Source organism: Sciurus vulgaris, assembly GCF_902686455.1.
Source record: "Sciurus vulgaris genome assembly, chromosome: 4".
NCBI classification, from domain to species: domain Eukaryota; kingdom Metazoa; phylum Chordata; class Mammalia; order Rodentia; family Sciuridae; genus Sciurus; species Sciurus vulgaris.
The window spans coordinates 139830854-139846517 of NC_136464.1; the positions used below are offsets into that span (position 1 = coordinate 139830854).

The 15664-nt window shown below is 38.2% G+C and overlaps 1 long non-coding RNA gene across 1 annotated transcript; it reads left to right on the forward strand.

Moving 5' to 3' along the window:
* The first annotated feature begins 6065 nt into the window (after nt 1–6065).
* LOC306658750 lies at nt 6066–15344 on the forward strand. Its single transcript, XR_013763140.1, has 3 exons — nt 6066–6143; nt 13752–13818; nt 14371–15344. It is a non-coding gene; the product is annotated as an uncharacterized lncRNA (long non-coding RNA).
* Nucleotides 15345–15664: the final 320 nt, after the last annotated feature.

Here is a 15664-nt window from a genome sequence, read left to right on the forward strand (position 1 = left end):
CTGACTCAGAACAAAACCTGAGTCCTCTTAACTGCTAGAAGGGTTTCATGCCTAGGCCCCCTGGAGCTCTTGGATATCCTGGGAACTTTCTGACATCCACCATGGGCCTCAGTGACCTTCCTGCATGAAATGCAGATATTTGTCTGAATGTTACTCAAATAACATTTTTCCTTTTTTTTCCCACCCTTTCTCAGTCCCACCAATAGTGAGACTGATAATAATAAAAATAAGAATTATAATAAAAATATGGTTTTCCTTTGTGTAAATTTTTACCAGGATCCCTACATTTAGGTGTCTGGAAAGTGTATAATTTAAACAATGTTAAGTGCACTAATTGAGCATATAGATGTCATTTACTGTCTCACATGGACCACCTGGGAACTCACACACTGAAAAGTATCTTAAGGATATTGATCAATTTTTTTGGTACCTATTTGCAAAGCTACTTGCAATCAGATTGTTTTTAAAGTTACACTGGTTACATTAATCATATGGATTAACAAAAAGGATGGAGTGAATTGAAAAGCTGAATTACTCTATGCCTATTTCTTTTCTTCCTGGATCTAGGTCAAAAATTTAGTTTTAGTTTTCTGACTTCTCCTGAAAAAAGTATCACTCATATTCCAGAGTTACTTTTCCCTCATAGACTGAATCCTCAGGTAACAACTGAAATAATTCTAAGCAAGGATTCTCTTAGTGGACACTGTACCTACCATCTTGGGGTCCTTGATGACTCATCTGAGCTCTCATGTGGTCACCTCTAAGGAACATTTGTTCTGCTTCACTTGTGACATTTAATTGAAGAACATATCACACTAAGTTATTTCCTTATCTGTCTGTCCTACTTCATAGTCTCTGAGCTCTTTAAGGAAAGGGTCTTTAACAATTATTTTAAAGTTAATCATGCTGAAGAATTGAAAGTGCACAAGTGAAAAGTCCCTTATGTCTCCTGTCTCTTCACTTGGTACCCCAGGAGTGTTCTCTGTTACATTTTTGAATTACCTTCCTGAATTTCTCTATTTATAAACAAGCGCATATCTATGCATAGCAGTCATGATGATTTTTCAGGATGCCACATTCAGGAGTGCAAAATGTAACTTTTTAAAAATAACAACTTGATCTCTATTTTGAGCACCAGTTCTGTCAAGAGGGGGAAAACAATGTTTGTCAATGCAAAGGAAACAGTCATTTCAGGAGTTCTCAGTCAGTTGGAAACTGTTCTTCTGCCCTGCCCTTCTGCCCTTGATTATAGTTGTTGCTGTTGTTCTAGAATCTGGGGGTTGGCAAAGAGGCACATAGAAGAGGTGGCCAGCCATGAGTGAGATCTGAAAACTCTGACATCTATTGTGGTGCCATAGCCACATCTGGTGCTGAGCTATTGCTGCCCATCCATCTTCCATACTGGCATCTGGTACAGACCAGGTGGTGACACTGCATCAGCTGGTGGTGTTGCCTCATGCTGACCCCAAGGTCTCAACAAGTTCTTGATTCTTTACAGGAAACCAAAACTGGTCCCTAGGATCCATCTAGTGAGGGTGTCCCTGGCCCGTCTGCATGGCACACCTTATGTATGCCTCATTTGTATGCTCCTGTACCTGACAGTGAAGGGAACTTGGTTAGGGAGCCCTGTACAGGAAACTGGGTCTTATTCTCCTGGGTCCCCAAACTGTTTGAGGCTCAGCCTCAGGTGGACAAATCCCAGCACTGTATTTTTCCCAACTCTCCTCTCCTGGAATATTTTTATCTTGCCTAAAGCAGGAAAACTGGCTCTTGGATCAACATTCATTCTTTTCAAAGCTATTGTTTAACCTATTATCTCTGCCAGGAGTTTCATAAGTCTATTTTGAAACTAAAAAGCTAAGAATTAATTTTTTTGTTCTCTGTTCAATTGTGGCCCTGCTCCCCTGAGGCCTGGGATACCCTGGTTACTGCCTGCAGTTGGGGGAAGAAGTATGGAAAAGTGACTGGAGAGTTGGTAATGGTGTTAGTAAACATTTAGTAACATTAGTAAACGTTTCAAAGGTTTTTCCCATCACATTTGTAATTTCTTTTTTTCTTTCTTTCTTTTTTTTTTTGGCCAGAAGTACAATCCTTTTATGCCTCCTGTTCTATAATTTGCTTTTTCACTCCATAAAATATCATGGGTCTCTTGGCAACTTAGTATATCTGTCTCCTCACACTTCTTCATAGTTGCATAATATACCACTGACTCCATAAACTATTTTTATTTCACCAGTCACTGTTAACAGGCATTTAGCTTGTTTCATGTTTCTGCTTTTTCAAAAAAGCAGCAATGATGAGTATCCTTATAAAGACACATTTGCTTTTCATGTGGAACATCTATAGTACACTTAGCTAGAAAGAATTGCTGTATTACCAGTATATCCCTTTTACATTTTGGTTCTTATTGTCTCACTGTCCCTAAAAATTTGTACCAATTTCTATTTTCACCAAAAGTGTACAAGAACAGGGATTTCCTGTAGCAGTCATCAACCAATCTGGCATTTGTCAAGCTAGAGATTGTTTTGGTTTCTTTGTATGAATTGCTCACTCATTTCCTCAAACTATTTTTTTTTTCTAATAAGCATTTGCGTCTTATTGATTTATAAAAAAGCTTTTATAGATGAAGAACATTAGACCTTTGACTTTATCTTAATTTGATTTATTTTACATTTTATGCCTTTTTTCTATATTAAGTTTAAATTGTATATGGAGTAAAGTGTATAATTGTATATGGAGTAAATTGTCACCTGTCTTTGGTGACATACCAGGGACAGCTTACTCCATTTTAATAATGTCAGTATTTATCCAGGTATGAAGTATTGAACACATTGAATATCATGTATCTTCCATGGTTATGTTCTTCCTTGTATTGAATATCACCTATCATCCCTGGTTTACTTTTCAGTAAATCATACCAAATTTATCGATACAACCCAGTGTTAATAATTTTAGGATTGTTCAGATTGGGCCTTCTTGTCCTCCTCTTTCCCCAATATTTCTGATTATTGTTTCTTTTACAAAGGAGGCAAATGATGTATATGTTTGTCTCTAAGTGGGTCTGCTGAGGTGAGGAGACCAAAGCAAATGGCTTCAGTTGGCCCTCTATCCTCCCAAAGGGTGGAAGCTCCTGTGAGTGTGTTTGAATGGATGCTCCCCAGAGAGGTCAAGCTCTTCAACTCCTGGACTCAAGTGATCCTCCCACTTCAGGCTCCTGAGGAACTTGGACTACAGAAGCACACCACTATGCTCACCTTCGCTGACACTTTTTGAGCTGAGTAAGTAGGTGATTGTGCTTTGTCACCTCCTTCTCAAGAGGCCAAGTAAGCCCCAAATTCAATTTAAAGTCCTTTCACAGGAAACTCCAAACCCACAAAATTAACATGTATTTAAAAGTTAAGTGGAATGTTTGAAGATGAGAAGAGCTGTAGAAAACAAGCAAAGCAGAGCAGGGCTATGTGGACCCCAAGAACCTGGGGAAGAGGAGCAGGGTGCCCTTTAAGATCAGATGGGGCAAAGAACACTTCCATGAGAAGGTGACATCTGAGAAAAGATTTGGAAGAAGAGAGGGCATGAGTTATGAGTTTCTGAGTGAAGAACATTCTAGGCAAAGGAGTCAGCCCAGAACATTCTAGGTCCAAAGGCGGGGTGTGCCTAACACACTTAAGGCACAGCAAGGAGAGTAGCCCAAGTGTATGAAGGGGAGAGGTAGAAGGAGAAAAGATCTGAGAGGTAAGGAGTGGGGATGGGAGCAGATCCTCAGGGGACCCCAAGGCCTACTTTCAAATTATGAAGCCAGCACACCTTATTTTTTAGTTTTTTCCTTCATTGTTCAAATGACTAAATATCAATAACACCCAATAGCACTAAGATAATTTACATAAGTCACTTAAGCAGGGTTAAATTTGACAATTACTGTTTTAAAAAAAAGTTGGAAATTTTCATCAAAATAATCCAACTATGTTACAATACAACATATAGTTATATATACAGTTGTTCCTGGGAATTGGTTCATTCCAGGACCCCCTGGGGATACTAAAATCTTCAGAAGCTCAAGTTCCTGACACACAATGGCATAGAATTTACATACAAATTATGCATTTCCTTTTGTATAATTTAAATCATCTTGAGATTATTTATAACATCTAATACAATGTAAATACTATGTAGATGATTGTTATACTGTGTTATTTGGGGAATAATGACAAGAAAAACAAGCCTATTCATGTTCAGGATATATTTAACCTTTGTTTTCCAAATATTTTCAATCTGTACTTGGTTAAATTCACTGATGTGGAAATCACAGATACAAAGGGTCAACTGTATATATAAAATATGTATATACACACATCATATATATATGCCAATACACACCCATGATATGCATATATAACATATAATATAGTTGTAAAGTAAATAAGCTAAACATTCACATGAATAAATTTGTTATTTTACAAACAACTCAAATGAGTTTATGCTAATATAATTCAATGAAATATAATTTCAATGAATAATTCTGTTATATAACAAATTCACTAAGTTAAATCCATTGAAATCAAACTACTTTTCAAAATTCTAAACATATTACTCAGGGTGGGAGAGAGAAATGGGTGAGAAAGAACTAAGCAAGTTGAACATGACTTTTTCTTAACTTCTTTCCTGCTGAACAAACAAACAAATAAGCAAATTAAAACAGAAACAAGGAAATAACAAGAAACAATGCCTGCCGGCATTTGGTCACTTCCCCGGGAATTTTTATTTGTTTATAACTTGAGGAGACATTATTGTCTCTGATCAGTGCTTTAGAAGCAGAATTCTGGCCTGTCTTAATGCCACTGACAACTGAATTTTTAAAATTTTAACTCATTGTGTAGCTTTCAGTACATGACTTCACTTCCAGTTTTTGGTTTCCTCTTCAGAGGTGGGGAAAAAAGAACAGTAATATGGAATGAACTCTCTGGGAGAAAGTACTTAAACATTTGTATTCTAAAAATGTTTTAATGAAAGACCTAAGAAAAATAAGAAAAGCGGTAGCTCACGCAAGTCTTTCTGATCATCAATGCTGATTTAATTTATTTAGTATATATTTTTTAAGTGGTAAGATGGAAAGAAGGAAGCACAAGGACTCACAAAGAGCCTAAGAGGGGATGAATTGGACAGTTAGGAGACCAAAAAGATATCAGAGAAGCTAAGCAAGGAGATAGTTTCAAGAGGAAGCAAATCCCTAGAGCTTTAAAAAACTGCAAAGAAACTGGATGGGTAAACTTTCCAGTGAATTTGGCTTTTGAGTTCACTGGTGACTTTATTAAGAAAAGTTTCTATTGTGTGTGTGTGTGTGAGTGTGTGAGTGTGCGAGTGTGAGTGTGTGTGTGTGTGTGTGTGTATGTATAAGGGCTTATAAAGCAGTTCACATGTGTTTGATCCCTGGATTAAGTCATACCTGTTGAAGTACCTTCTCAGCAACTTCTCATTCCTGCTTGGACCCTCACTAACTCACATGGCACATCAGCTAGATCATAACCAATGTCAGAACTCACTAGTAGATGAAGTTAGGTGGTCCTTACTATGTCTGTCCATCCTTGCTTACATCACTGACTTATATAAAGGCCAGGAACCACCTGGGGGGAAAATGATATTTTGCTTCCTCTTAAATTGTAGAGACATATTAGTACTACGGAGAACAGATGTGTAGGTGAGTTTTAAGGGTAGGAGTTGTGATGAGAGGTGATAAATTGCTAGAAGAACATGGACCCTCTGGTGGAGAGATCACTGTAAAGTTAGGATTCAGACACAATCATAGAAGATTTGAGAGTGAAGAGAGTCCAACTTGCGATCACAATGTATAAACAAGTCTCAACCAACTAGATGGTTGGTTCCCACAGGGACATAAAGCTGTAAACCCAAAGAAGGACCTTAATAAACTGTGAAACACCTCTGTACCTAGACACCTTTGCTGAGTCATCATCTTACAGACATTACTTAGTGGAGCAGAACCATTCACTAGAGTATGGTAATTTGTCCAAAAGTCATGAGCTTTGGGGAAATCTGCACTTCAGAAGGACAAGGGCCTGTTCATCAACTCAATCTCAGCTTGGCAGACATGTACCAACTACCTGGGTTGTGAAGAGAGACAACAAGCAAAGGTGAGGACACATTGGACTGATGGCAAGATTATTAAGTACCTTCTAGGAACCCCAGACTTTGGGAGAGCCAAGGGGTACTATCTTTGTAATAAGGTAAAAGTTTCTGATTGATTAGATGGAGGCCAAACCATCCAATATAATTAAGGTTACAAAGAGAAGGCAGTACAATCAACTTAATGTCTAGAGAGGGAAAGATTTTCTGAAATTTGAAATAGAAGATTCCCAAGTTTTGTTTTCTTTTTCATATTATGCCAATTTTATACTTGTAAATTTTTTTTCTTTTTTTTTTTATTGTAAACAAATGGGATACATGTTGTTTCTCTGTTTGTACATGGCACAAAGGCATACCATTTGTGTAATCATAAATTTACATAGAGTAATGTTGTTTGATTCATTCTGTTATTTTTTCCCTTCCCCCCACCCCTCCCACCCCTCTTTACCCTCTATACAGTACTTCCTTCCTCCATACTTGCCCCCCTCCCTAACCCTAACTCTAACCCTAACACTAACCCTTCCCTCCCCCCCATTATGTGTCATCCTCCACTTATTAGCGATATCATTCGTCCTTTGGCTTTTTGAGATTGGCTTATCTCACTTAGCATGATATTCTCCAATTTCATCCATTTGCCTGCAAATGCCATAATTTTATCATTCTTTATGGCTGAGTAATATTCCATTGTATATATATACCACAGTTTCTTTATCCACTCATCAATTGAAGGGCATCTAGGTTGGTTCCACAGTCTGGCTATTGTGAATTGAGCAGCTATGAACATTGATGTGGCTGTGTCTCTGTAGTATGCTGATTTTAAGTCCTTTGGGTATAGGCCAAGGAGTGGGATAGCTGGGTCAAATGGTGGGTCCATTCCAAGTTTTCTAAGGAATCTCCACACTGCTTTCCAGAGTGGCTGCACTAATTTGCAGCCCCACCAGCAATGTATGAGTGTACCTTTCTCCCCACATCCTCGCCAACACCTGTTGTTGCTCGTATTTTGATAATCGCCATTCTAATTGGGGTGAGATGGAATCTTAGGGTGGTTTTGATTTGCATTTCTCTTATTACTAGAGATGTTGAACATTTTTCCATATGTTTGTTGATTGCTTGTAGATCTTCTTCTGTGAAGTGTCTATTCATTTCCTTAGCCCATTTGTCGACTGGATTATTTGAATTCTTAGAGTAAAGTTTTTTGAGTTCTTTATAGATTCTGGAGATTAGTGCTCTATCTGAAGTATGATTGGCAAAGATATTCTCCCATTCTGTAGGCTCTTTCTTCGCATTGCTGATAGTTTCCTTTGCTGAGAGAAAGCTTTTTAGTTTGAATCTATCCCAGTGGTTGATCCTAGCTTTTATTTCTTGTGCTATGGGAGTCCTGTTAAGGAAGTCTGGTCCTAGACCAACAAGGTGAAGATTTGGACCTACTTTTTCTTCTATAATCTGCAGGGTCTCTGGTCTGATTCCGAGGTCCTTAATCCATTTTGAGTTTAGTTTCGTGCATGGTGAGAGATATGGGTTTAGTTTCATTCTGTTGCTTATGGATTTCCAATTCTCCCAGCACCATTTGTTGAAGAGGCTATCTTTTCTCCATTGCATATTTTGGGCACCTTTGTCTAGTATGAGAAAATTGTATTTATTTGGGTTTGTGTCCGTGTCCTCTATTCTATACCATTGATCTACCTTTCTATTTTGGTACCAATACCATGCCGTTTTTGTTACTATTGCTTTGTAGTAGAGTTGAAGATCTGGTATTGCAATACCCCCTGTTTCACTCTTCCTGCTAAGGATTGCTTTAGCTATTCTGGGTTTCTTATTCTTCCAGATGAATTTCATAATTGCTTGCTCTATTTCTGTAAGGTACATCATTGGGATTTTAATTGGAATTGCATTGAATTTGTATAGCACTTTAGGTAGTATGGCCATTTTGACAATATTAATTCTGCCTATCCAAGAACATGGAAGATCTTTCCATCTTCTAAGGTGTTCTTTAATTTCTTTCTTTAGTGTTGTATAGTTCTCATTGTAGAGGTCTTTCACCTCTTTTGTGAGATTGATTCCCAAGTATTTTATTTTTTTCGAGGCTATTGTGAATGGGGTACTTTTCCTAATTTCTCTTTCTGAAGATTCATCACTTATGTATAAAAATGCGTTGGATTTATGGGCATTGATCTTGTAACCTGCTACTTTACTGAATTCACTTATGAGTTCTAAGAGTTTCTGGTGGAATTTCCAGGTTCCTCTAAATATATAATCATGTCATCAGCGAACAGGGATAGTTTGAGTTCTTCTTTCCCAATTCGTATCCCTTTAATCTCTTTGGTTTGTCTAATTGCTCTGGCCAGAGTCTCAAGAACGATGTTGAATAGAAGTGGTGAAAGAGGGCATCCCTGCCTTGTTCCAGTTTTTAGGGGGAATGTTTTCAGTTTTTCACCATTTAGAATGATATTAGCCATGGGCTTAGCATAAATGGCCTTTACAATGTTAAGGAATGTTCCCACTATCCCTATTTTTTCTAGTGTTTTGAGCATGAAGGGGTGCTGTATTTTATGAAATGCTTTTTCTGCATCTATTGAAATAATCATGTGATTCTTGACTTTAAGTCTATTAATGTGGTGAATTACGTTTATTGATTTCCTGATGTTGAACCAACCTTGCATCCCTGGGATGAAACCAACTTGATCATGGTGCACTATCTTTTTAATATGTTTTTGTATGCGATTTGCTAAAATTTTGTTGAGAATTTTTGCATCGATGTTCATTAAGGATATTGGTCTGAAATTTTCTTTCCTTGATGAGTCTCTGTCTGGTTTAGGTATCAGTGTGATATTGGCTTCATAGAATGAGTTTGGGAGGGTTTCCTCCTCTTCTATTTATGGAATACTTTGAGAAGTATTGGAATGAGCTCTTCTTTAAAGGTTTTGTAGAACTCGGCTGAGAACCCATCTGGTCCCGGACTTTTCTTTGTTGGTAGGCTTTTGATGACTTCTTCTATTTCAGTACTTGAAATTGGTCTATTTAAATTGTTTATGTCCTCCTCGTTCACTTTAGGCAATTCATATGTCTCTAGAAACCTGTTGATGCCTTCAAAATTTTCTATTTTGTTGGAGTATAGATTTTCAAAATAGCTTCTAATTATGTTTTGTATTTCAATCCTGTCTGTTGTGATATTTCCTTGTTCATTCTGAATTTTAGTGATTTGGGTTTTCTCTCGTCTTCTCTTTGTTAGTGTGGCTAAAGGTTTATCAATTTTGTTTATATTTTCGAAGAACCAACTATTTATTTTGTCAATTTTTTGTATTGTTTCTTTTGTTTCAATTTCATTGATTTCAGCTCTGAGTTTAACTATTTCCTGTCTTCTACTACTTTTGGTGCTGTTCTGTTCTTCTTTTTCTAGGGCTTTCAGCTGTAGTGTTAGGTCGTTTATTTGTTGAGTTTTACTTCTTTTATTAAAGCGCTCCATGAAATAAATTTCCCTCTAAGTACTGCTTTCATAGTGTCCCAGAGATTTTGATATGATGTTTCTTTGTTCTCATTTACCTCTAAGAATTTTTTAATTTCCTTCCTAATATCTTCTGTTATCCATTCATCATATAATAGCATATTGTTTAATCTCCAGATGTTGGAATAGTTTCTGTGTTTTACTCTTTCATTTATTTCTAACTTCAATCCATTATGATCTGATAGAATACATGCTAGTGTCTCTATCTTCTTGTATTTGCTAACATTAGCTTTGTGGCATAATATATGGTCTATTTTAGAGAAGGATCCATGTGCTGCTGAGAAGAAAGTGTATTCGCTCTTGGTTGGATGGTATATTCTATAAATGTCCGTTAAGTCTAAATTATTGATTGTGTTATTGAGATCTATGGTTTCTTTGTTCAATTTTTGTCTGGAAGATCTGTCCAGTGGTGAGAGAGGCGTGTTAAAATCACCTAGTATTATTGTGTTATGGTCTATTTGGTTTCTGAAATTGAGAAGGATTTGTTTGACATACATGGATGAGCCACTGTTTGGGGCATAGATGTTTATGATTGTTATATCTTGCTGATTTATGCTTCCCTTAAGCAGTATGAAATGACCTTCTTTATCCCTTCTGACTAACTTTGGCTTGAAGTCCACATTATCCGAAATGAGGATGGATACTCCAGCTTTTTTGCTGAGTCGATGTGCATGGTATGTTTTTTCCCATCCTTTCACCTTTAGTCTATGGGTATCTTTTTCTATGAGGTGAGTCTCTTGCAGGCAACATATTGTTGGATCTTTCTTTTTAATCCAGTCTGCCAGTCTATGTCTTTTGATTGATGAATTCAGGCCATTAACATTCAGGGTTATTATAGAGATATGATTTGGTTTCCTGGTCATTTGGTTCATTTTTAAAATTTTATTTATTTATTTGTTTGACACAACTTGTTTCCTCCTTTATTTGACAATTCCTTTAGGATAATTCCTCCCTTTGCTGATTTGCTTCTTTGTTTTTCATCTCTTCCTCATGGAATATTTTGCTGAGAATGTTCTGTAATGCTGGCTTTCTTTTTGTAAATTCTTTTAGCTTTTGTTTATCATGGAAGGATTTTATTTCATCGTCAAATTTGAAGGTAAGTTTTGCTGGGTATAAGATTCTTGGTTGGCATCCATTTTCTTTCAGGGCTTGAAAAATGTTGTTCCAGGCCCTTCTAGCTTTTAGGGTCTGGATTGAAAAATCTGCTGATATCCGTATTGGTTTCCCCCTGAATGTAATTTGGTTCTTTTCTCTCACAGCCTTTAAAATTCTGTCTTTATTTTGTATGTTCGGTATTTTCATTATAATGTGCCTTGGTGTGGGTCTGTTGTAATTTTGTATATTTGGAGTCCTATAAGCCTCTTGAACTTGATTTTCCATTTCATTCTTCAGATTTGGGAAATTTTCTGATATTATTTCATTGAATAGGTTGTTCATTCCTTTGGTTTGTTTCTCTAGGCCTTCCTCAATCCCAATAATTCTTAAATTTGGCCTTTTCATGATATCCCATAATTCTTGTAGATTCTGTTCATGATTTCTTACCATCTTCTCTGTTTGTTCAACTTTGTTTTCAAGGTTAAATATTTTGTCTTCAATGTCTGAGGTTCTGTCTTCCAGGTGTTCTATCCTATTGGATATGCTTTCTATGGAGTTCTTAATTTGGTTTATTGTTTCCTTCATGTCAAGGATTTCTGTTTGGTTTTTTTTCAATATCTCTAACTCTTTATTGAAATGATCTTTTGCTTCCTGTATTTGCTCTTTTAACTGTCAATTGGTGCGATCAATCAATGCTTGCATTTGCTCTTTCATCTCATCATTCAGTGCGTGCATTTGCTCTTTCATCTCATCGTTTGCTTCTCTGATCATTTTAATTATGTACATTCTGAACTCCTTTTCTGTCATTTCTTCTGCCATGCTGTCACTGGGTTTATTGATGTAACATCTAGATTTGTTTGCAACATTTTCTTTCCTTGTTTTCTCATATTGTTCAGGTATCAGAGGACCGCTGAGATATTGCAGATTTCCTCTATTGACTTACAATGTCCCTGAAGATTTCTATATATATCCCCCCTTAGCCTTCAGTAGGCTGAAGTCTTGGAGGAAGTTGATAATGCGGTGCTCCACAAGGAAGCTGCCTCTCTAGGAGTGGTGGCCTTCAGGTGGGGTATAATCCCTGCTAGTGGGCAGAGGTGCCTCCACTTGTTGACCAATGGTCATCCAAAGGGGACCTAGGCTGTGGGCTGAGGCAAGGCCTGTTTCGGCCTGAGTCTCTGGTTTTACCGTCCTTGTGGGGAAACCTCACCCAGCAGGGAAGACTCACCCGGTGGGGAGGTCTCGCTGGTCAGTTCCCTCCTAGAGGTTCCCCTCAATTTACAGCTACCGCCTGGGCTGGGCTGCCTTCCTCTGCAAAGTTCCCAGGGGCCCGGCCCTACCTCCTGGGCCTGGGAGCCTCACCCTTTGAAGATGACTCTCCTTAGGCTGCCCTTCCTCAGAGAATCTGCCCGCAGGCCTGGAACCTTCGCTCCACCCTAAGCCTGTCTCTGTGCGGCTCTTCCACCAAGAAGCCTCCTAGATCCTGGGACCCTGCTCTGCACCTAATCGCCTGGCTATGCGGCCCCTCCTCTGAGCAGCCACCTGGGGCCCTGTACAATCACTCTGAATCCCAGAGACCCGCCACACGCCTCTTCCTCCAGACAGCCGCCCAATATTCCGGTGCGGTCACTAGGAGTCCAAGAAACTCACTGCGTGCCTCCACCTCCCCCAACCACCCGTAGCCCTGGGCAATCAATCACTCTGAGTCGAAGTGACCCTCCCCGTTCCTCCTCCTTCTCCAGATAACCCCCCCGGGTGTTCAGGAGCGGTCGCTCTGAGTGGCTCTGAGTCCACGTGACCCGCAGCACAGGTCCTCTGGGCAACCGCCCGGAGCTCTGGTGCGGCCACTCAAGACCAAGCGTCCCACCACGCTTCTCCTCCAGGCAGCCCCCCTGTGTTCAGGAGCTGTCACTTTAATTCCAAACAACTCACCACTCGCCTTCTCCTCGGAGCAGCCGCCTGGAGCGCTAATGCAGTCACTGCGAGTCCAAAAGACCTGCCGCGCTCCTCCTCCTCCTCCTCCTACTCCTCTGGGCAGGCCCCGGGGTTCAGAAGTGGTCTGAGTCCAAACAGCTCGCCACGCAGCTTCTCCTCTGGCAACCGCCTGTAGCTCTGGTGCAGTCACTCCAAATCCAAGTGGCCACGCTCCTCCTCCTCCTCCTCAGGGCAGGCCCCGGTGTCCTGAGTCCACACAGCTCTCCTCGCCACTCCTCCCCTGGGCAGCCCCAGTGGTTGCTCCGAGTCCCAGCGCTGTGCCGAGCGGCCTCCTTTACGGCGCTCCCAGCTGTCCGAGTTCTGGTGTGGCTTTTTTGAACTTCTCTTTTTATTTAATGAATCTATATTGATTGACCCTCTAATCCAGTTATCTGTAAGACAGCTTTGTACGCCTCTCCCCTCTGTCTTTTCCCCTTGCATGTATTCTTTCAGGTTTCTATACTTGTAATTTTTGCTTAGGTTTAAAAATTAGTGTATATATTGTACAAGATAGTTTCTAATGACTTTATCATATAGTTATTTTAGATCTTTCCCTATTTTAGTTTTTAAAATTTGGTTTCTCTTTCTTTTGACCCAGTTATGCTAGCGTCCAACAATTTTTGGTTAAACCTATGAGGAATCATCTCTTGCTTCAGTTTGAATATAAAATTGTTTCTAACATTTGTCTGTCCTTATTTTTTATAAAGTCTAGGTTTTTCCACCTCTCCTTTGTTTCTGTGTGCTTTTGTAAAGAATTTGGGTATACGAAATGAAGGAAATTGACATTTATTGAGCTCCCTATTATATGTCAAGTTTTAGTTTTTTTTTATCTTTTAGCATTATTTAATAATTTTAAATTGTGTTCAGAAACAATTTTCATACTGTTATCTTTTTTGAATCCTACAGTTCATAACAATAATGCTTTACCTAGGTACTTAATACCTTTGCTGTGAGAGTCATCCTAATCATTTAAATTTGTTGCCCAGTCCACAATCACAATCCTTCGTAGTTTTTTGTAGATGCAGATCATGGTAAAATACTCTTTTAGGTTCTATGCTTGCAAAAGATTCTTCTGCCTCAAACACAAACATACAGCAATGAAAAATCCAAACAAGGTAAGTAATATCCAAAAAAACAGTGGATGATATTATGTGGATTTATAGTGGGAATCGAGTATATTTAGAATATCTATAATAAATTTTATGCTTAGGGCCTGCTTATGTTCTTTCTCTTGTATGAAGATTTAAAAATCTTTTGGTCTTTAAATCTTTGAATAATAGTTCTCTCTCCTTCTCATCTATTTCCATTAAATATAACGTGTCTTTATAGTTTTAGAATTTGACAGGTAGATATCTAGGATAGACCTTCAGTCATTCAAGAAAGTTTTGTTCTTTCTTAACTGAGGATAAATTGTCTTCAACTCTTCAACAATTCCATCAGTATGATTTATGCAATTTTCTTCTCTTTTTCAATGGCAGCACTATTCACAGACTGAATTAGAGAGATCAGCTTCTTCAGGTCTATAGAAGTTTTTCCAATTTGCTTTAAATTTTAAACATCTCTCTTAGGTTTGATTTTTACTATTGTTGAACTTTTAAAGACATCTGCTGATATCTTGGGGGCTTAAAATAGCTGTGGCACCTCACTTGTTCATTTCTTCTTTACAGGGTAATTCAGTGGAGCTCAAAATGGCCATGTGTCAGTCTTAGCTTCCAGGTCAACAGAAGAAGCATCGTTGCGGGCTTCAAAGGAACCATTACTGCTTTGAGAACTATGATCTAACCCAGCAGCACCTAAAGTTTCAGAGACTGGAAAAAAATATGTATGAGTGGTTCTTACAGGTGGTAGTGAGAAGAGAGACTTCTATTTTCACACTTAAATTTCTGGAGTTGGTATTCTGGTTATGAGAGATTCACCATCTGATATTAGTCACTTTGGCCACTAATTCAAGAATGTCCTCCATCCCATAGAAAAGTATTCCAACCTCGTACCAGTTCAGCATCCAGATGATGGCCTGTATATAATGGGGACTTGGTAAATTTGGTGAATTCTATGGTCATGAGAACATTGCTCTTTTTCTTTCACTGTAAAATTAGCTCCTTGGCCAGAAGAAGTTTCAAAGCTTATTATGTTCATTCATCATATTCAGCTGTATCAGAATTTATGTTGGTATATTGTAAGAAGTCTGATTTCAAATATTTGCCTATACTAGAAGCTGATCAACATCACTAATCATCAGGGAAATGAATATCAACCACAATGAGATATCAACTCATGTCTGTTAACATGGTTACTCTCAAAAAGACAAGAGATAGCAAGAATTGGTGGTATGTGTATACTGTGGGTGGGAAATGTCAATTGGTACCACCATTGTTATGAAAAACTGTGGGAAAATGGGAACTCTTGTATATTATGGGTGGCAATGTAAATTGCTATAGCCTTTATGAAAACCAGTGTGGAGGTTCCTCAAAAAAAATTTTTTTTAAACAACTATCATGACTCAGAAATTCAAGTTCTGGGTATATATACAAGGAAAATGACATCAGTATCTCAAAGAGATATTTCCCATATTTACTGCAGTATTATTTATAATAGTCAAGATATGGAAACAACCCGTGTCCATCAACAGATAGATGGGCAAAGAAAATGTGATATGTTCTAGAATGGACTATAATTCAACCACAAAAAAAAGGAAATCCATTATAAGTGAAAAAAGAAGAGACACAGAAAGACAAATACCGTAAGATCTCACATATATGTGGAACCTAAAAAATGTCAAATCATAGGTCCAGTGAGTAGAGAGGAGGTTTCCAGCAGCCAGAAAGTAAAGAAAATGGGAAAATGTTTAAATGAACTTTCACTTATTAATAAGTCTTGGAAATCCACTGTATAGCAGGTGAGAATATATATATATATATATATATATATTTTTTTTTTTTTTTTTTTTTTTTTTTTTGCGGT